Below are 22,881 nucleotides of genomic sequence, written 5' to 3' on the forward strand. Positions count from 1 at the left end.
ACAGAGCAGGTACATCTGAGGCAGCACAAGTGAGGGGCACATTGCATCACATTACTACAGGGCCAGTGGCCAGAACAGAGCAGGTACATCTGAGGCCGCACAAGTGAGGGGCACATTGCATCACATTACTACAGGGCCAGTGGCCAGAACAGAGCAGGTACATCTGAGGCAGCACAAGTGAGGGGAACATTGCATCACATTACTACAGGGCCAGTGGCCAGAACAGAGCAGGTACATCTGAGGCCACACAAGTGAGGGGCACATTGCATCACATTACTACAGGGCCAGTGGCCAGAACAGAGCAGGTACATCTGAGGCAGCACAAGTGAGGGGCACATTGCATCACATTACTACAGGGCCAGTGGCCAGAACAGAGCAGGTACATCTGAGGAAGCACAAGTGAGGGGCACATTGGGTCACATTACTTACAGGGCCAGTGGCCAGAGCAGAGCAGGTACATCTGAGGCAGCACAAGTGAGGGGCACATTGCTTCGCATTACTTACAGAGCCAATGGCCAGAACAGAGCAGGTACATCTGAGGCCACACAAGTGAGGGGCACATTGCATCACATTACTACAGGGCCAGTGGCCAGAACAGAGCAGGTACATCTGAGCCAGCACAAGTGAGGGGAACATTGCATCACATTACTACAGGGCCATTGGCCAGAACAGAGCAGGTACATCTGAGGCCGCACAAGTGAGGGGCACATTGCTTCACATTAATTACAGGGCCAGTGGCCAGAACAGAGCAGGTACATCTGAGGCAGCACAAGTGAGGGGCACATTGCATCACATTACTTACAGGGCCAGTGGCCAGAACAGAGCAGGTACATCTGAGGCAGCACAAGTGAGGGGCACATTGCATCACATTACTACAGGGCCAGTGGCCAGAACAGAGCAGGTACATCTGAGGCCGCACACGTGAGGGGCACATTGCTTCACATTACTTACAGGGCCGGTGGCCAGAACAGACCAGGTACATCTGAGGCCGCACACGTGAGGGGCACATTGCATCACATTACTTACAGGGCTAGTGGCCAGAACAGAGCAGGTACATCTGAGGCCGCACACGTGAGGGGCACATTGCTTCACATTACTTACAGGGACGGTGGCCAGAACAGAGCAGGTACATCTGAGGCCGCACACGTGAGGGGCACATTGCATCACATTACTTACAGGGCTAGTGGCCAGAACAGAGCAGGTACATCTGAGGCAGCACAAGTGAGGGGCACATTGCATCACATTACTTACAGGGTAAGTGGCCAGAACAGAGCAGGTACATCAGAGGCAGCACAAGTGAGGGGCACATTGCATCATAACATAAACAGGGCCAGTGGCCATAACAGAGCAGGTACATCTGAGGCAGCACAAGTGAGGGGCACATTGCATCATAATTCAAACAGGGCAAGTGGCCAGAACAGAGCAGGTGCATCGGAGGCAGCACAAGTGAGGGGCACATTGCATAATAACTTAAACAGGGCCAGTGGCCAGAACAGAGCAGGTACATCTGAGGCAGCACAAGTGAGGGGCACATTGCTTCACATTATTTACAGGGCCGGTGGCCAGAACAGAGCAGGTACATCAGAGGCAGCACACATGAGAGGCACATTGCATCACATTACTACAGGGCCAGTGGCCAGAACAGAGCAGGTACATCTGAGGCAGCACAGGTGAGGGGCACACTGCATCACATTACTTACAGGGCCAGTGGCCAGAACAGAGCAGGTACATCTGAGGCAGCACAGGTGAGGGGCACATTGGGTCACATTACTTACAGGGCCAGTGGCTAGAACAGAGCAGGTACATCTGAGGCAGCACAGGTGAGGGGCACACTGCATCACATTACTTACAGGGCCAGTGGCCAGAACAGAGCAGGTACATCTGAGGCAGCACAGGTGAGGGGCACATTGCATCACATTACTTACAAGGCCAGTGGCCAGAACGGAGCAGGTACATCTGAGGCAGCACAAGTTTGGGTCACATTGCATCATAACTCAAACAGGGCCAGTGGGCAGAACAGAGCAGGTACATCTGAGGCAGCACAAGTGAGGGGCACATTGCTTCACATTACTTACAGGGCCGGTGGCCAGAACAGAGCAGGTACATCAGAGGCAGCACACATGAGAGGCACATTGCATCACATTACTACAGGGCCAGTGGCCAGAACAGAGCAGGTACATCTGAGGAAGCACAAGTGAGGGGCACATTGGGTCACATTACTTACAGGGCCAGTGGCCAGAACAGAGCAGGTACATCTGAGGCAGCACAGGTGAGGGGCACACTGCATCACATTACTTACAGGGCCAGTGGCCAGAACAGAGCAGGTACATCTGAGGCAGCACAGGTGAGGGGCACATTGCATCACATTACTTACAAGGCCAGTGGCCAGAACGGAGCAGGTACATCTGAGGCAGCACAAGTTTGGGGCACATTGCATCATAACTCAAACAGGGCCAGTGGGCAGAACAGAGCAGGTACATCTGAGGCAGCACAGGTGAGGGGCACACTGCATCACAATACTTACAGGGCCAGTGGCCAGAACAGAGCAGGTACATCTGAGGCAGCACAGGTGAGGGGCACATTGGGTCACATTACTTACAGGGCCAGTGGCCAGAACAGAGCAGGTACATCTGAGGCAGCACAGGTGAGGGGCACACTGCATCACATTACTTACAGGGCCAGTGGCCAGAACAGAGCAGGTACATCTGAGGCAGCACAGGTGAGGGGCACATTGCATCACATTACTTACAAGGCCAGTGGCCAGAACGGAGCAGGTACATCTGAGGCAGCACAAGTTTGGGGCACATTGCATCATAACTCAAACAGGGCCAGTGGGCAGAACAGAGCAGGTACATCTGAGGCAGCACAAGTGAGGGGCACATTGCTTCACATTACTTACAGGGCCGGTGGCCAGAACAGAGCAGGTACATCAGAGGCAGCACACATGAGAGGCACATTGCATCACATTACTACAGGGCCAGTGGCCAGAACAGAGCAGGTACATCTGAGGAAGCACAAGTGAGGGGCACATTGGGTCACATTACTTACAGGGCCAGTGGCCAGAACAGAGCAGGTACATCTGAGGCAGCACAGGTGAGGGGCACACTGCATCACATTACTTACAGGGCCAGTGGCCAGAACAGAGCAGGTACATCTGAGGCAGCACAGGTGAGGGGCACATTGCATCACATTACTTACAAGGCCAGTGGCCAGAACGGAGCAGGTACATCTGAGGCAGCACAAGTTTGGGGCACATTGCATCATAACTCAAACAGGGCCAGTGGGCAGAACAGAGCAGGTACATCTGAGACAGCACAGGTGAGGGGCACATTGCATCACATTACTTACAGGGCCAGTGGCCAGAACAGAGCAGGTACATCTGAGGCATCACAAGTGAGGGGAACATTGCATCATATTACCAACAGGGCCAGTGGGCAGACCTGAGCAGGTACATCTGAGACAGCACAAGTCAGTGGCACATTGCATCATAACTCAAACAGGGCCAGTGGCCAGAACAGAGCAGGTACATCTGAGGCAGCACAAGGACGGATGTCATACGGACAGTCCCATGGACAAGAATATTGCAAGGGTTGTTACAATGAACAGTCCAGACATCAAGTACAATGAGATTTGAGTGATGGAAATTGCACCTCACAGCACAGAATCAAGTGGACTGTGGTACCTCGTAGCTTCGGACACAATGGCAGGACCTGATACAGGAGTGTGAGAAATAGCCACAGCTCCAATGACTGACACATGAGCGATAGACCCAGACACAGTGGCAGGACCTGATACAGGAGTGTGAGAAACAGCCACAGCTCTAGTGACTGACACATGAGCGACAGACCCTGACACACTGCCAGGACCTGATACAGGAGTGTGAGAAACAGCCACAGCTCTAATGACTGACACATGAGCGATAGACCCTGACACACTGGCAGGACCTGTCCCTGGACACTGACCAACAAATACCATGCCAGCATCTGAGACATGAGATTGGACGACACACACAGTGGCAGTACCTGAAACAGGAGAGGGCACAACTGACACAGTGCTATTACATGAGGCATGACAGCGAACAACAGACACAGTGCCACTATCTGACACTTGAGAGTGAATTGCAGCTGACACACTAGGACCACTGAAATGATGAGCCACAGGGCTGTATTGGCCAGGAAGCAGGGTGGCTCTGGGAGCTGGGGACAGCTGTAATGGAACGACATTGGGGTGGTCAGGTGTTACCGGTGTGTGTTTCCGTTTCTTTGGGATTTGGAAGGGCACCCTGGACATGACTGGACTGTTAAGTGGTGCGGGCTCATCTGAAACATCACCCATCAAAGGTGGATCTTGTGCATGTGGCGGTCTGCTCTCTGGGGACGTGCTGGAACCTGCTTGACGCTTGCTTTGGCCCTGCCTTCTGCCCTCTGCATCATGTGTAATGGGGGATTCAAGTATACTCCTTCCTCTGCTTCACCGGGGCGTGGATGGGAGTAGAGGTATGGGGTCCTTCACCTCTGACACATGTGGTTTACGTTCCTTCACCAACACCAGCTTCAGGGGACGCATGGGTGATGGATGTCTGTCCATGGGAGACGCCTTGGCCCTGGGAGGTGCCTGCTCCCTGGGAGTAGCCTTGGCCATGGGAGACGCCTTGGCCTTAGGAGGTGTCCTGTCTTTGGAATGTGCATTATCCGTGGGCAGTGCTCTGTCCCTGGGAGGTGCCCTGTCCATTGAAGGTGCCCTGTCCTTGGGAGGTGCCCTGTCCTTGGGAGGTGCCCTGTCCTTGGGAGGTGCCCTGTCCCTGGGAGGTGCCCTGTCCTTGGGAGGAGCTGTGTCCGTGGGAGGTGCCCTGTCCTTGGGAGGAGCCGTGTCCTTGGGAGGTGCCCTGTCCTTGGGAGGTGCCCTGTCCTTGGGAGGTGCCCTGTCCTTGGGAGGTGCCCTGTCCTTGGGAGGAGCCGTGTCCATGGGAGGTGCCCTGTCCTTGGGAGGAGCCGTGTCCATGGGTGGTGTCCTGTCCTTTGCAGATGCCCTGTCCTTGGTCTGTGCCTTGTCCATGAGATGTGCCTTGCCCTTGTTAGTACCTTTTGAGGGGGATGCCTGTGTGTCCTGTGAATCTGTGCCCCCATCACCCCTGTGTGTCATCTCCAGGGTAGCTGATGTCGTGTTCTGTGAAAGATTTCCCTTTCCCAGGGGATGGTGTCTGGGGCCTCCGTTGCCTGCCTTGCTGCCTGTGGCTGCTTCTAGTGCAATACCCAGAAAATGATGCATGTTCAGAAGTGTCACTCTCCCCTGAGACAGTAAGTGGTGTGGATGGGGGAACTGAAGTAGAACCTTGTCCATGTGATTGTTGAATGGCTGCAGACACTGTGTTGGATAAGGACTATACTGTCCTGTGGAGACCAGCAACATCACCATGCATCCCCTCCATGAATGCTACCACCTGCCCCAACTTCCTATCGTGGTCCAGGAATGCATTTATCATGTTTGTTTGCCCTACACACAGCTGTCGCAACAGATCAACTGCCTCAGCACTAAGGGCAGTTTGTGTAACAGGGGCAGGGGCAGCCGTGCCTGCACTGAAGGCCACTCTGCTCCCCTTACTCCGGCGAGCACGAGCAGTACTTTTTGCAGTTGATGGCAGTGTGTGCCCAGTGTGCTGTGTACCGATTGAAGGTGTAGATTGTCCACTCCCTGTGTCTACCAACAGTGCTGACTCCCCACTGCTGTCTGAAGATGAGGACAATGGTGTCTACACATGTGAGTCCTCAGGGATAGTCCTGTCCCCCTCTACGGGGCTGCTCTCTTCCATCTCAGACTGTGTTTGTGTGGTCTCTGATCCGGATGCATTGCCACCACTTCCCTCCGTCGTCTGTCTGCCAGTGCCTTCGTCCAAAGCTGAAAGATAAAGATCAGAGGTATACCTAAGTGCCACGCTCACTAACTGCAAATTACAAAATCCAAACTTCCTTGACTGCTGGACAACATGTCGCACCCATCCTGCACATAAACCACCCCTCCCAGACATCCTCATGTCAAAGAATTAGTGGGCCCTGTGACACATGTACATGAAACAAACAGGGCAAGTGCATTTAGACCACCACACATGTGATGCCATGTGACCACAGACATGAATGGCATGTCCTGGGCCCCTGCACTACAATGCAACCGGTATGTCCAGCTAGCTGACATGGATGTTGACTCTCACTCGGCTAATGCCACCAACATGCAATGGCAGCACACCATATACACCATGGATGTCACTACTGTGTCTGACCAGCAATACATGCATGCACTCCCAAGTCACAAACCCATTCAGTGTGCTCACCGCTAGTTGGCTGCTGCTCCCCTCTCAACCATGCGGACATGTCAGGATGTGTCACAGCTATGATACGTAGCATTAGAGGGGTCATGGTACGTCGTGCAAGCAGGCCTGACCGGTCAATCAACCCCAGTGTCATCTCTGCCACACTCTTGCTGAGCCTGCAGATGTCGTCCCACCGCTTGTGGCAGTGTGTGTGTGTCACCTGTTGCACACCCCCACTGCCCGTACATCACGTGCTATGGCCCTCCACATGGCCTTGCAATTGTGCAGCTTGACCCACCATAATGGAAGACAAGAGGGGGCAAGTCAGTGAACAGTTGGCCGTTCATACAGATGGAAGGCACAGGTAACTGTCAGCAGCCATGCACAGTACAACATATGTGACTGACAGGACAATATGGCATTAGTCCATCATGGAAAGCAGGTGAGGCACAGACCCACAAGATAGCTGTGATCTGTCTTGACCCAGAACAGCCACAAGACTACACATATCATGTTTGTCACCCTTCAAAGATAACACTGCGCAGCATAGAGGTCAATCAGGCAGTGACAGAACCAGGAACACATCACAGCATGCCTGGCCTGCTGGGGCATACCCACACTGCCTCCCACAGAACACCGCCCAGATTGCAGACACCAGGAGTCAGGGACCACCTCAAGCACACCAACATGTTCCCCACTGCACTTACCACCTGACCTGGGGCACCGTAGAGCCGTTCATAGTGGCTGAGCATTTATGCTAATGTGTTATACGTAATGGCTTCTTTCCCCCTAATGCAATCAGGGTTATTGTACTGCCTAATGTGAGATGCCACATGCACATGTTAGGCCTACTCTAATTTATGCTAATGATGACACCGCTATGTTCCTATGTTTATGCCTCACGCAAAGGTGATTTATGCCTAACGCTAACGTGATTTTCTTTTTCTAAGGGGATGGTGCTGAGGTCCTTTATTCACCAGTAGGCACTGGTTAGTTTATAATTACTGTTCTACATAAGGTGATGATGCTAAGTTCATTTCTTTTACCCAACAGGTACAGACTGATTACGTTTATTATTACTAATGGACCCTCATTCATTCTTCGTACGAGGTGATGGTTCTGGCAGTGGCCCGATTGGCCCTGCCCTATAAATAATTCCCCTTGTATATTGCTACCTGGTGTCAGTTGGCACAGTGCCTTTACAGCTGTGATTGCCTGATAACGTGTTCTGCATAATACATATGCTGTTTTTCGCCTAACCTGGTGTGTAGTCTCTTTTGTATTGTGCCTAGTGTGTCGCCTGTGAGTGTGTGCTGCGCAGATGCTTTACACAATGCTCCTGGTTTAGCCTGCCCGCTCCTCACCACACTACCCCGTTTCTAACAATGGTGTTTCGACCTGTGTTGTTTTAGGTCATCATCAGGATGGTATTATACATCTCAATTGCAATTGCTCTTTGAAAGGAGGAAAAGAAGAAAAGGACTCAGGAAGAGGGTACCAGGTGGTGGAGAGGGATAAAAATGCTGAGGGAGAGATACCTGATTTGTTTTCTGAAAGCCTGTGGGGGGGAGGAAAGTGGAAGATAATTAAGTGGACTCCAAGCTCAAGGAGTAACCACGGGGGTGGACAAGGTATAAGTGAGAAATCAATGTATACATAAAGAGGGTTTGGGGATAGGGTAGTTTTTTGGGTAGGGGCCAGGTTTTAAGGCTCAGGGTGGGGAATTGGGGTAGTTTAAGGGCTCGGGCGTGGTGAATTTCAGGGCTGGGGTATCGGGTGTTAGCGTGCAGGTTGGGGGGGGTTGGGGGGGGGGCTCGATGTGCACTTTAACATGCATATCCCTTTAGCAATTATGCCTTTGCAATAAAGTTTAGGCATGCATTGTTGCATCATACAACTAACAACGGGAGATCAATCAACATGAAGTTGAGACGCTAAAAAAAAGGAAGAGAAAGTCAATGGGAGTGTTGCGGGAATACGGCTATGAACTCAATCAGGATGCGACAAGGGTTCTTACTGTGTCTCTCTATGTCATTGGTGAAGCCTCAAACAGGAGGATGAGTGCTTATGGGCAAGCCGTCGCTCTGCCAATGTGGGTGTTGGCTCGGCTGCAGGCGAGCAAGGCATGCTGGGGGAAATCAAACCACCAACCAGACCGAGCACTAGACTGGGCGCTTGGTTATGGGGAGAGGAAATGACACATTACCCCGGGGGGCAGGAGAGAGGGGTAAGGTGAAAAGGGGAAAGAGCAATAGCAAGGAGGCCCGAGTATGAAGGGGAAAGAGAGGACAAGACCCGTAATGGGCATGTGAACAGAGAAAAAAGTTATATACATTTCATTAAATGTATACAGTGATAAACCAAGATTTTCTGAGAAAGTTTAACAACATTAGAAGTCCCTTTCAAAAGAGGAGTGTGCAGTTGGACAGATTTACGTTAACATGTCTAAGATGCGGATGCCGGATATTTAAAAACAATTAAGGGTTTATAGGTGCAGATTACCAATAGATGATAGTCAAATTCAGTGGACAATTCCAAGATGAGCATGTGACTGGTAAGTGGCATCTTGACAATAAGGGGTAATTATCAAAATCAAACTAAAACAGAGCAATTGTTGTTAATAAACAGAGTAGGAGGATAGGAGTACATCTAAGAGGGTCTGTGTACAGAGTACTCTAGCATAAACTGTATTGTTCCACTCGTCAAGTGTATTGAAGCCCTCGTTGACAGAGTTGCAATGTGTGAGCCACCGACATTCGCATCTTTGCACCAGTAGTGAGAGGTCACCGCCACACAGAGGGAGGGATGGTTGATCTATCACTTGCAGGTGGTATTTGCACATGACTTACACAGTAGCGGCTGTTGCCATTGAAGAGTGGCGGGTCGGGTGGGGGGGAAATGAAGGGGTCAGGGGGACGACGGACAACAAATAAAATACAAAAAATAAAATAATAACTTACTTGAAGTCAGCCACATTGCGCTCTTCTGCTCCAGTTCACTCCAGGCACAGGCTGCCAGACTCCCTGGGGCCAATCTCGATGCTGCTCTCATGCATGAGAGCAGCGTCAGGATTGGCAAAGCACCCTAATTGTGTGCTCCCAGTGAGACTGGGAGCCTGTGCCTGCTATCTCCAACTTGGCAATGCAGCTTGGGTTGGAGACAGCTTCGGTGCGGATCTTGGTTTGGCCGTCCTGAGACAGCTGGCCACACCCTCATGCGCACTGATACCAGTGCATACCACTCCCCCGCACGTTTTAAGGTTTTTAGATATAGTGATGTGTACATTACTCAGACACTAATAATCATATCATACGCCATACTATATGTCTGCGTGCCATTAGTGCTAAGCCGGTTTTAGATACCATCATTATCACCGTTTTTATCAAACAACATTGGTCCCAAACATCGGAAAATTTCAGCACACAATGAAATATAGACAGAGTCAATCTATATTTTAGAAAGGCATGTCCAGCCGGACAGTGGTCTTTCAGAGTTCTTACTCAAATTTCATGTATTTAAATCACACGCAGTACCTTCCAACAATCAGCCAGTGTGGACCACAAGCCTGTGTCCAGTACTAACAGAGCAGGTACATAGGGTTGATATACAAAGCAAAGAAGGGCTTTATAAGGCAAAACAAGTAACTCTATCATCAATACAGTTGTACAGAGTATCACAACTAAGCACTTCACATCCTATAGTAATCACAGTTGATTTCAGTGCTTATAAGGTCGATGGCGTTTCGGACCCTTAGTAAATCACAGGGTCCATCATCAGGACAAATACAATGAAAAGCCGATTGTGGGTAAACGTGAATTGTTCATTTCCGCTACCCAAGGAATTAGCCTCTATCTTTTAAGGCTCCTCGGCATTTAGAGGCTTAAAACCATAAGGCTTTTCATTGTATTTGAGTAAAAACTCTGAAAGACCACTGTCCGGCTGGACATGCCTTTCTAAAATATAGATTGACTCTGTCTATATTTCATTGTGTACTGAAATTTTCCGATGTTTGGGGCCAATGTTGTTTGATAAAAGTATGCTCCCCGAGGTCCCTTCTGACTAATATTGGGGTCCCTTGTTGTTGTTGAATCATTATCACAGTGACACGTACACTTGTATTTTTGCACATGATTTTAGCCATGAAATTGAGGATTATTAACATCTAGAATCCAACCTGTTTACAGTTCATATTGCGTTTTTGCACATGAACGTGGCAAGGAAATTGAGGATCTATAATACCCAGTTTACAATTGCATTTTGCACACGATTTTAGCAATGTATTAAGGACATATGCATATTTATATTTTTGCACAAGACTACAGCAATGAAATCTGAAGACCATTAATATCTAGTGCCATCTTGAATATAGTTTATATTGCACTTTAGCTCATGATTTCAGCCATGAAACAGAGGATCTGTAATATCCAGTTTCATTTGTATTTTTGCACACAATTTTAGCTACAAAATTGAGGATGGTTCAAATCGGATGTTAACCCATATACAGGTAACTTACATACAATTGGTAGATGACTAATGCTGATGTGGGAGTCAATGATCTAGGTTAAAGTGTTTGTACGATAAGAATAAATGATCTCTACTTGTAAATAAAAAGAATTTTTGATAATCTGATAATTTGATGATTTTAACACAAAATTGTAATGGTTTTAATTAACTGTACACAATAAAAATATATATGTCACTCCCCCTCCAGTGACTGTCATCCGCCTGGCCCCGCCACCAAAGACTCGGCCAGGAAAGAAAACATAAAATGATAATAAAACGTTTTTATTATTGTTTTATTTTTCCTTTCCTGCTGTTTTGAGGGAGCGGGCAGGTAGGTGACGCCCCTCCGCCATAGCGGAGGAGCCGCCGCTGGATTTAAATCTATCTATAAAAAAGTGAATAATATGTATACAAGTATAATAGGGCTTGTTTTAGCACTCGCTCTTACTGTTTGTGTGTAGTTTGCACAGTCCTCACCAGGCATCATCTAGTGGAAAGTACCGAAGAAAACTAAGTTAAAAGGTTGATATTGTAAAACAGATATACACTCTAAAAATGTCTGCTTCAGTACCAGTTCTCAGTTTTAATAACCTTGTTAACACCTTGCTTGCGGCGGCGATTCTCTCCCGGTGCTGAACATTCCATTTGCGGGTGTGGTCGTGACGGAACCATTCCGTCATCCGCACAGCTCAACCGTGAGGCATGACGGAATGGTTCCGTCACAAGCATCGAAGGGGTTAAAGTTATTGCCTTGCTTGATAGTGCATGGAGGGGCATATTTGTCAATATTTCACGCAGTGCAGCAAGCCACCTTGCTGCATGCAGTTCTTGAAGCGAAATGTCAGGAGTGCGCCGTATTTAACGTTATACGATGCATTCCTGTTCTTTACTTGCCCTGATGCCCATTGTGCTGCCTAGCACCAACGCAGGCACCCTTGGGTCGTAGTGCAAGGGTGGCCGTGTGCAGGCAGGGATGTTTTGGAAGGGACATCTTCCTGCACAAATTTAATACTCAGAGGCATTTCCCTCTTTCTATGTGTGCTGCATAATACAGCACACATAGAAAGAGGAAAGAACAAGGAGAAATAAGGATATTTCTCCTCGTTGCGCCACACCTGGGGAGGCGCAGCATTTTGACGCATTCCCAGGTCTACCAGTAATGGTAAGTCTGAGAATGTGCCAAAGTCCATGGGTGGATGTGTGGGAACACCCACGCTCCACCCATGGAACGCCTCCCTGGGGCACAGTAATGCAACACAGCTGTGCTGGATTGCGTTACTCTAGATTTCTCAAGCCCTGCAGGGCCCTGCAAGGTGTCCTTGCATGGCTTAATAAATCTGATTTAGTAGGTGTGTCGCCCTTCTGCCTCCTTGCGCGGTGTACGGGCGATGCAACTCTTTGATACGTGTGCCCCTTGAAGCTAATGTGATCCTCCTTCATCAATAGACCAAATTAAGAAGCATCACTTTCAGGATAGGTAGAAACATAGATTTCTTTCCAGAAGACAGGTCATTGAAGATCCAATAGCTGTTGACCTCACTATTAAAGCTGCATCAAATACTGGCAAGAATGTGCACGAAAGCACCGCCGCAAATGGCTTCATGGCATTCACACTCAACCCTTGTTGAAGTATATTTGTACTTTTAGGTCCCACTCCCAACATCTCAAGACTAGGAAGCCCTGGTCCAAGTGTCCCTAGAAGCATGTTATCCCTCCTTTGGTGGCTGGATTAAAGGAATCTTCTGAAGGATCTTCCCCTGCATTCAAGTCCTCCAAAGTTCTGTACAACAGATGTCAGTTATCTTGGTTTGGAGGTACCCTGGAGCACATGTCAACATAGGATCGCCGGTCACCTATGGAAACTCAACACTCTTACAATTACAAATTAGAATTGCCAGCAGTTCTACAAGATATAATGTTCTTTCAATCTCATATTTTGAATCAACATGTCTTACTAAGGTTGGATAACTTGTACAAACCTATTGGGGATACATATAGTATTACCTTTTGTATTCTGGTATGACATCTGGCTCATTGGGAAGAATATCATCTATTCTCTTTGAAGGCTGTTCAAATGTGGGATTCGGAGAACATTCAAGCAGATCTTTTGAGCATGAGGTTTCTTTCGCAATTAGCAGGTGTTTTCGATCTGCTGATGCCTTGACATATTGTTTGGCTGATATTCCTCTACTGGTTGGATTCAGGGAAGATTAAATAGAAGTCTTGTTGCATCATGGGCAGAGGCTCCAGGGATTCTAATTGTAGAGGCTGCTATAAGGGCTTTCCCTCACACCTTCTTAGCTCCTTATAACTTGCAAAGTTTGGAGAATGATGGGTGGAACTTTGGTGTTGACATGCTTAGTTCCATCCTGTCGTAAACGTCCTTGTTAATTTATTTTAACCATTGGGTATGCATCAATAATTAGGGGCATATTTACAGGGAGCTAGCACTGCTGCAGCGTAATTTTATTTTTACGCAGCTGTGATGCAATCAGTGCTCCACACTGCTCCTTAATTACAAACCGAGGCATTAGGCCCAATGCGCCAGTTAGTAGAGGCCTGGGTCACACTATATCTGCGCCAGGTATAATGTATGCGGGGTAGGCACTCCCACATTAAAAGCCACATATAACTGACATTGTTTACAACTTTTCACTGCATCACTCTACGGCCTGACAGCGTCAAAATCTGTACGCCCTCTCAAACCAGGCGTAAGGATTGACGTAGCGGTTTTAGCATTGCACTCACCTCTGTGTTCTGATCCATTGCTGGAGTTGCGTCAGTCTTACGACCAATTCGAGCGATGCGTCACTTTAGCGCCTAAAGATATGTCACAATTTTTGTTGCATCAGTGAATCCTTGCACCATGGAGCACTGTATAGTAAATAAAGTGCATCCATGGCAAAGTTGGGGTATTTGGGGCAGGCGCAAGAAATCTGACGCATCGATGCAGATGCATTCGTTCTTGTAAATATGCCCCTTAGTGTAGAGTGTTTCTTTAAGATGAAATCTGTTGTTGTTTTATTGTTCTTAAGAAGTAATCACTGTGAAGAGGATCGAAGACGTGGTGGGAAAATACTAGCTATTTAATAATAGTATTCATTACTCTTAGTCCTACTATACCGTGTCTGTTTCAGAAATTATCCTCTTCGCATTTTTAACTCTTTCGAAATGTGCCGGGCTGAGCAATGTGTCCCCAATTACTTCCTGCAACACTAAAGCCATAGGCTAGACCAGGCTACCAATCAATGTGGCATGGGTACCATGGAGATTTCTGAAACATCTACATTCATGAGTTGCGGTGTGCCACTGAAGCCAGATCATAGGTACAGTATCTTAATGGTTGACATCCTTTAATCACTACCGTAATAAACCAGGTTATTATTGAGAGGGGTGAGAGCCCAATTCAAATAATAAATGCATTTCTTGTCAGGGTGAACCACAAAAGTCACTAAATAAACCTGTCCCTAACCGTCTTGTGACTTGGCACAAATGTGCTCAAGCTAAAGTTAGAGGCAATGAGTAAAGTATTCATGTAGCACTCAAACAGTGATGGAATAAAAACAGAACACAAGAAAAATCGTAAACTATTCAAAGAAAATACACTAAATATTAATAATTAAAATGACAAAAAGAATCCATTAAGTAGACCCGGAGTAATGCATTTTTAAAGTTTGGGTAAACAAAGCACCAAGAAGCAAAAAGTGCCACTCGCAGTTATTGGACCATGCTGTGGCGTGAAGTACAGACGGATAGAGCGGTGCTTCCTCTCCCTGAGCCGCTGCCAGGTGAGGTGAGGCTCATTTCTCCTGCAGAATAGTGACAGAAACTGTCCTATCCGCAGGAAAGAAACAGACACCTAGGATATCAGGAGCCCACGTTCTTTTTTCCATTATTATTTGTTTTATTTTGCCACATTATTTGCAGTAGCACCTACACTTTGGTCCTGATGAAAGCAAGGACTATTTGGTCCACCTAAATTGCTGAAACATGTTGACCTATATACAAATTGAGTAGTCATTTTTTGTAAACTGCTCTTTTGCTGCTTTGTTTTTAGTATTGGAGGATTGAGCAAAATAATAAAGGACTATTATTCACTCACTCATTTTTAATACACTTTTCACTCTCACATACACTGCAATTCAGTCACTCACTAGTTGAGATACTAAGTTAACATCACTAGGGCCCCCCATTGAGTTTCTGTGCATGGCAGACATTCCATCTAGTCTTCACCCATGACACAGATCTCAAGGAGTGAGGACCATGAGGAGTCTCAAATGGTGAAGGGCGGTTCCGAGTGACTGATGGGTATCCTCATATGCATAGGGACCTACTGTGATCAGACCAATTTATATCCACAGAAAATGCCTTTTTGTAAGATTCTCTGATCCTGTCTTAGTGTAGTCTCTCAGCTTTATCATATAAGGTAAGAAATCTTGGAGTAGGCTGGCCTGGCGTATGCCGGTCCAGCATAAGGGTATGAACAATTGCTCTGGGGCTCTGGGTGTGGTTCTGTACTGGGCTGGACAAGGAAGTAACTAATGCATGTGTCCCTGTTGTTGTGTCGGCGCCACCCATACTGCGTTTGGCAATGTGTCACTCTTTGACTCAAGTCCCATGACATGAGCAACATGGACGTAAGGGGGAATCAATGACCCTACATTCATCCATACTTCCACACTTGAATGATCATAGACATGACACATCGGTGTGATTATGAATGTTTAATGCACATTCAGTGGAGTGTTGCAGCTGGAGCAGTACAGGACAAGCAAACCCCACTTTACAATGTTGGTCTGTGGAGGGCCAGCCAGAGCCCTTCGGGGAATGACAAGACCAAAGGAAGCGGAAGAGTTCAGTCCACAGTCTGATTGCTGTGTCATTGGCGATCAAACAGAATATGGCAGTCCATGTCGAGGTCCAAGGTGAGTGTCACAGAGTGTATCAGGGCACAGTGAAAGATGATGATGCAGAGGGCAGAACCTAGCAGAAACCGGCCATATGGCGGAGATGAATGCTACTGCATCCTTCGTACCACGAAGGCAGGTCCATCTGCATCTTCGCCCACTGCTGTTTCACGTGCCTCACGTGTGGGTGGTGGTATTCTGTCTACAGCACTGTGTGGCAGTGATACGTCAGGGGCCGGAGGTGGAATGTCTGCTGCACTGTGTGGCACTAACACTTCAGGGGGCAGAGATGTGGATGGAGTGGTAGCAGCGGCATTCATCTGCATCAGGCCTTGTGGCAGCAATGCCATGAGGATGGTCTTGAGGTCACTGAGGAACCCAGCTACCTCTCGCTGGTGTACAGCCGTGGCAGCTGCTCTTTCCGCCTGCGTCCGCTCCATGGTCTCCATTAACCTCCGCATGTGTTCCAACTCCCGTGTGACATCGCTAGAGCCACTCTGACTGGACAGTTGTTCATGTCTCTGAATCAGGACTCCAGCAATGTCAGCCATGGTCCATTGGAGAGCATGGAGCGGACTGTGGGTGTCCATTAGGGACAGTAAGTGATCCCTGATAGGACTTAGACACCCACGTATGCCATGCGGTCGAACCCCACCCGTACATGTTCAGCCAGATTCTCCTGGCACCCCAATACACGGCGTTAGAAGGCCATGTGTTCTTCAAGGGGGTCCTGGGAGGCAGCCTTGGTGGTGGGTGCTGCCTGTTGTGTGTTCTGTGCAGGGGGTGGGGTCGCCTCATAGCAGCTGGGCTGCCCTGCTCCTGGAAGTGGGCTGCGGAGGCTCTCCACGAGCTGTTGGAGGCGTTGGAGTTGAAGGAGTGGTGGTCCTCTTGGTCATCAGAGAAGAGAGGTTCAGGCTGCTCTTCCAGAGGTGTTGGATGTTCCTCTGCAATGTGATGGAGAGATGCAGTTTAACATTGTGTTCACATGTATTTTGTTGCATTGTACATGTTTACATACAGACTGCCTGACTGTGTACATTGTGGCTGTTTGCAAGGAGTTGCCTATTTGATGTGGGACAGTGGACATTTCAACAACATCAAAGATGTGTGTTAGTACTTGTACATTATCAATTCACATTTCAGTGCAATGCCAAATGTGATTGGCCAGTTTCTACACACATGCGGCACCTGTTGTGTGTCCTGTGTTCTGTTGTGGACGTGTTGCGGTTTGTACCACATCGATGTCAATGTTGATGTGCTCTGCATGTTATGTGTGTGTGTGCTGCAGCTCTGATTTTGCTGCCCCTTCTCCCTTACATGCGGTGTGCCTTTGACTTCTGTGCTTATACAGTGCTGAGATGTTGCATACTTGGGTACATTGGTCTCTTGGTGGGAGTTGGGGGTCTGGTGTATGGTTTGACTGCGGATATGCCCTACTTAATTGTGCATGTGTGCCATTGTGCCCATCTGCCCCGTCCCCCCAGTCCCTGGTCATTACTCACCCCGGTGCAGTTGTGTCCGGTCATGTTGAGCAGTGTCCGGTCCCCCAACTCCTGCCACGGTCTCCCCACTGATGACTGTGGATACCATTTCCTCCATCTCGACCAGCTCCTCCTGTGGCGCAGGACTCCCACCTCCAGTCTGCATTGCTGCCTTCCAGTTGTTGGCGAGTTTTTGCTTGGTTTTGCGCTTCATATCATTCCAACGCTTCTTGACCTCTTCCATTGCCCTCTTCAGCACTCCGACTGCATTCACCTTGTCCACGATGGACTGCCATATTCCGTTTTTTGTTGCCAATGACACAGTGGAGGTGACGAACAGTAGTTGGTGTTCTACCACCTCTGTTATCAGGGTCCTGTTTGCCTGCGGACTAAACCGCTTCTTCCTACTCTTCTTGTCCTTGCCCTTCCCTGACCCGTGGTCCCAAGCTGGTCCTCCGGGGGGCTTGTGGGGTTCTGGTTGTCCTCTATACTTGCCCAGGCAACATTTATTGTGCTTCGCTGTTGTTTGGCTTTTGTTTGTATGTTTTTTTTCTACTTTTATAGTGATTTTTCCCGCCTGACGTGTGTGAATTGCAGGCCTGTCGCTGTTTTTCGCAGATTTTTGTATCGTGATTGGCCTCATCGCAACTTTTTTTGCGTTTGTGTTACACATTTTTTCGGCGTTGCGTCGACTTTATCACGGACATTTGACGCGTTATCGTGAGCCTATCGCATGGTACCGCCGTGTTGAGAATAGAACATTAACACAGCGTTATTTTCCTGTGATAGACTGAGATGTGAAGAGTTGCGTTAAGCTAGATGTGTGGTAATTATCACATGTTCTTGAGAATATCCCCCTCAGTTTTTTCAGTTTGCAGGCAGGGCCGGACTGGCCGTAGTGGGCACCAGGCGTTTCCCCGGTCGGCCGCCAGGGTGGGGCCTGGTTTTGGTCCCCTGGGGAGCCATTTTTATTACCAGGGGTGGTAATATCGGCCCCCTGTAACAAAATCGGACGAAACCAGCCCTCGCAAACAGCTAGGCTGCATCTCCCCTCTCCCCAAGCGGGGAGCACTTTGCCAAGGCCGGTTTCGATTCCCAGTCTGGCCCGGTTTGCAGGTTGGAGGAGTCACTCTGAAGGCAATCAAGGGTCCAGGACCTGGAAGGGGCACATTGTGCAGATGAAGACAAGCTCCAGCAGAGGCCAGCAGCAGGACTCAGGCTGGTCCAGTTGGTGCTGGTCAGCTTCAGGGAATGCCAATACCAATTTAACCATGTGTAAGGAAGAAAGCACAAGCCCGTATTCACTGGTTATCGGGGGTGAAGTGCACAGAGTCCTAGTAGCAACTAAACCAGGTTCGGCAATAACAGGGTAATGAAAGCAAAAAGTCCCTCCCGGGGAATACCATGCAAGAGGTGTCAGGACTGACAACTAAGTCAATGATTTCTCCACAGTAAAAAAGAACTCGTCAGCCATCGAAAATCGTATCTTTATATAATAAAATGTTCTGTAATTATGTCATAAGTGTTTTTAGTATTTTTAGAATACCCACTTGGCGGTGGCCATGTCCTCGAACTTTTCGGAACTCCAGTGTGTGTTTTTAGCATCATAAGTAATACATTGCATTGAAAAATGTATAGCCTTTATGCCAATTAAGCAGCTGTGTAGCTTGATTCATGTTTTTTGTCTTCGCCTTGGTTGTAGCTATTAAGATGACTTTCATAAATTATGTAGATTTTGGAAAATACACCACAAACCTGAAAATATAGTTGAATAATCTTATTTATGGCATCAGTTAGGATAGTATTTTTTTAAATGCCAGTGCCAACTTCTACCACTGGTGCCATCCACATCCTCCACTAGCTTGCATAACTGAACCACTCACGCCCCTTGGCATTACACAAAACTTGATTGATTGATTTAATTTTATCACGGTCACAGTGAGAATCAGCAGAGGCACTTCGGCACTTGACCTCTTTATAACCCACTCTAGTGACCTTTGCCATCCGGCTTCACTTAGTTCATCCTTTGCTGCTCATTTCTGAATAGCACCGGCTGGAATAAGTGGAACAGGCTACCAAAGGTCACTGGCCCCTGTGAGAACCAGTCAGCAGCAACAACGCCTCTGCAAAACTTGTATGCAGCGCCCCTGACATTATATTCATTAAATATGAAGCTAAAAAGGCCCAGTCGTGTACATTACGTGCAGGCCAGCTGCATTGGCATAACAAAGGTACCGTAGGAGTTGGATGCACTGTGTGTACGTTGTTCCAGCTGCTGAGTAATCAGGACTAAATGTCATTGTAGGTCAGGCGAGAAAACAGACAACTGAATATAAATGTATTATTATCAATAATATTTATCTGCCTTACTGTCTAGTGCTCCACTAGGGACACGTGGCTTTGGAAAATGTGCTAAATGGTAACAGCAGGTGGTGTACGAAAGCACTTCCTTCCGGTCCCCTCTGAGTCAGCAGAGTGCACCGCGGGGCGCACCGTGAACAGCAGGGGGTCCGCAGCTACTCAAACAGACGCCCCCTGCAGCGCAACACGTCAGTCCAACCCATCATGTCCACAGTTGTATAGGCCGTATAGATTGCAGAGCTCCATGCTGCTGTGTCTGTGCACAATACAGAGAGCTGTCCTGCATGCAGCGAGAAAAAGACCGCCCGCCGCCAGAGGCCTCTGCGGGGCACGAGGCAGTCATTGGGCGTGCACGCGCACGGCACGTGACGACAAAGGCCTACACACCTCGATGGTTCTTATCGGTACATGTGCCAAGCCAGCTGCTGTCCTGGCCCACGCAGGGCATCTTTCAAAGAGCATATACCAAATATGTAAAAAATAAAAAATAAAGAGAACATTAATTTAAATGCAGGCTTGATATATATGTGGCCCATTGAGTTTCATGCCTTGGAAATAGCGATTACCTAATTGCGATTCTCAGAAAATTGCAATTAGGTAATCGCTATTTCCAAATGTGATACATGTAGCCATCAGGTGCTGCTCCCTGTTTCCGACTGTACGCTATAGGCACCTGTGAGTGGACCCCGAAGAGTATCGGGATATGGCCCCCTATCTAGGTCAGTGATGGCGTCCGATAACGCTGGACATTGCTATCGCTCTAGGACCAATTCTAACGTTTTGCTGTCGCAATATAGGTAATTGCACTTTTTTGCGATTTCCTAAATTGCGAATGCATTTAGGGAATCACAATTTCTTAAATGCAATGCGGGAAATAATAAAAAAGTCCGACCTTGCTTTAACCCCTTGCGTGCGGGGCGTATTCCCCGCCTGTGCTGACTCCGCCTTGCGCGGGCGGAGTCATGACGGAATGGTTCCGTCATCAGCACAGCTCAACCGATGCTGATGACGAAACCGCTCCGTCATCAGCATGGAAGGGGTTAAGGAATCGCAAATTACCACCAACTTCTAGTTTGTGGTAATTTGCAAATTCCTTTAAAAATTCACTTTTTGGCATTTTTCTGAGTGGCATGTAGTGCACGTGTGCCACATGCACAGATGCATATTTCAGGGGCGCAACAGGGTGTCCTTTTGGCACCCTTGAAATTGCATGCGCAATTTGCAAATACCGATTTGGTACCAGCAAATTGTGAATTCAATCCTATTTATTCCTATGGGTCTCTAGGCCCATAGGAATGAATGGGAAGGTATTCCTTAATAACGAATCGCAATTTGCGATTTGCTATTAACCCCTTCGACGCTAATGACAAAGCCAGCTCGTCATGGGCGTTACCTGCGCTGCGCGGATGACGAGCTGGCTTTGTCACGTTACGCGGGATTTTTAAAAATGCCGCGCACAGCGGGAAAAGCCGCCGCAGCGATGCGGTTAAGGAATGTGTAGGACTCACGTTTTTTTTTGCAAATCCTACATATATTGCATTTTGCTTTTCTTAAATGGCGAATTGGTAAAATTCACTATTTAAAGAATTGCAAATGCAATTCTTGATTCTTCTGGCCACAAGAGTTTCATTTAGCGATTCCTAGGGGGTCACTAATCAACCTACCTCATTAATATTAATGAGGTAGGCCGCAATTTGGGGCCCCTAGGAATCGCTAAAATGACAGTAATAGTGGGGTCAGCAGATCACCATGTCCATGATTGCTTTTAAATAAAGCAATATTTTTCTTTAAATGCAGCCCATTTTCCTTAAAGAAAAACGGATTGTGTTTAAAAAAAAAAGAAACGTTTTCTGTTTATTTTCTAAGAGCAGGCAGTGGTCCGTTGAACCATTGCCTGCTCTGAAAAAAAGATTTTGCTGCCATTCCCCAGGGGGAAGGGGTCCATTGAGGAACTTGTCCCATTTGCAAATGGGTTACCACCTACTTGAAGAAAGTTGTAAAGTGTGAATGTTGTGCGACCGCATTCACAGTCACAAAACATTTATACACGCCATTAGGATTTGCTATTTGGAAGGGACCCCCTAAACATGCCCCTTCCAAATAGCGAATGGCAAACCCATTTTGCGATTCGTTAACAAATTACCGATTTGCAAAATAGGGTATGACACATGTGAAAAGCATTTTTTGGATTCGCAAACAGGCCGAATCTGCCTGTTTGCGAACACAAAAATGCTTGATACATGTGGCCCTAAGTGTTTCTGACCTTCTCCTACAGCCTGTACCATAGAAAAGGTGACACAAGGGCAAATGCAAGCTTATTAACGGGCCCTTCTGCCTTCCGGTTTGGTATTAAAATACAGCCAAAACTGGGGTGTACTGGACCAGTCAATCCTTTTCCCCGAGTGCAACTGTATCCAGCCACGGCCTGTATAGTGTGTGCCACCGGGGGGTGACGTGGGGCGGGGGAGGGGCAGTGTGGGGGGTTGTAAAAAGCTACAAACAGACGATTTCAGGTAAGTAAGGGGAAAAAAAACGATTATCGTTGCACGAATTGCATCACCAAATGCGATGCAGCGAGCGCAAGAATTTTTTTTTTTTCGTTACTTACCTGAAATCGTCCTTTTGCCGCTTTTTACAACCCCCCCAACCTGCCCTTCCCCGTACCAAGTCAATGCCCGGTGGCACGCCCCATACGGGCAGTGGCTGACAGTACCTACTGCACTATTGATAGCTCCACCCCTGCATACACTAAATTGTGTCAAGTTCTGAATTAATGTATAAGCTGTAGACCCAATGACCAATTAGAAATGCAGCTAGTGGTTTAAAATATCCACGCTGAAAATGCCATCCCCAATGGAGGGCAGCTGACCCCAAGGAGGTCTACCCCCGAGTGCATCGTAGAAGATGGATCAGTCTGACGACTGCTTAGGTGTGAGTTTTTTTTGGGCTACAGTCGTAGTTCAGTGGTATATATGTGGACATTTTAGGGTAACCAGCCACAATTTTGTCTGGGTGACATGTGGCTGGTACCTACTACCTTTTTTCCTCGCCCTCCAGTCCTGTCCGCTAGGGGTTTGGAGTGGTTTATTTATGTTGCAGCTGTTGTCGTTGGGCAGGCTTTGTCTGGAATCGGTGTGCAAAGGGGGATCTGCATGTATGGTTGTTGCTTTAAAGCAGGTGCAAATACAGTTGGCCGAGAAGTTGCCATGGTTTACCGAAGTTTATTATTGGCAGCGGAAATTCAGGCTGAAAGGGAATGGGTAGACAAGCTCATGCTCCAACGAGCCAGTAAGTTAAAGGTTCTTTAGGAAGTTTAGTTAATTAG

At 47.9% G+C, this 22,881-nt stretch overlaps 1 pseudogene; it reads left to right on the top strand.

The window, feature by feature from the left end:
• Positions 1-22,881, top strand: part of LOC147725579 (uncharacterized) — a 30,735-nt pseudogene that overhangs the window by 3,493 nt on the left and 4,361 nt on the right.

The sequence above is a fragment of the Lissotriton vulgaris genome, chromosome 3_2, assembly GCF_964263255.1.
Source record: "Lissotriton vulgaris chromosome 3_2, aLisVul1.2, whole genome shotgun sequence".
Classification (NCBI taxonomy): domain Eukaryota; kingdom Metazoa; phylum Chordata; class Amphibia; order Caudata; family Salamandridae; genus Lissotriton; species Lissotriton vulgaris.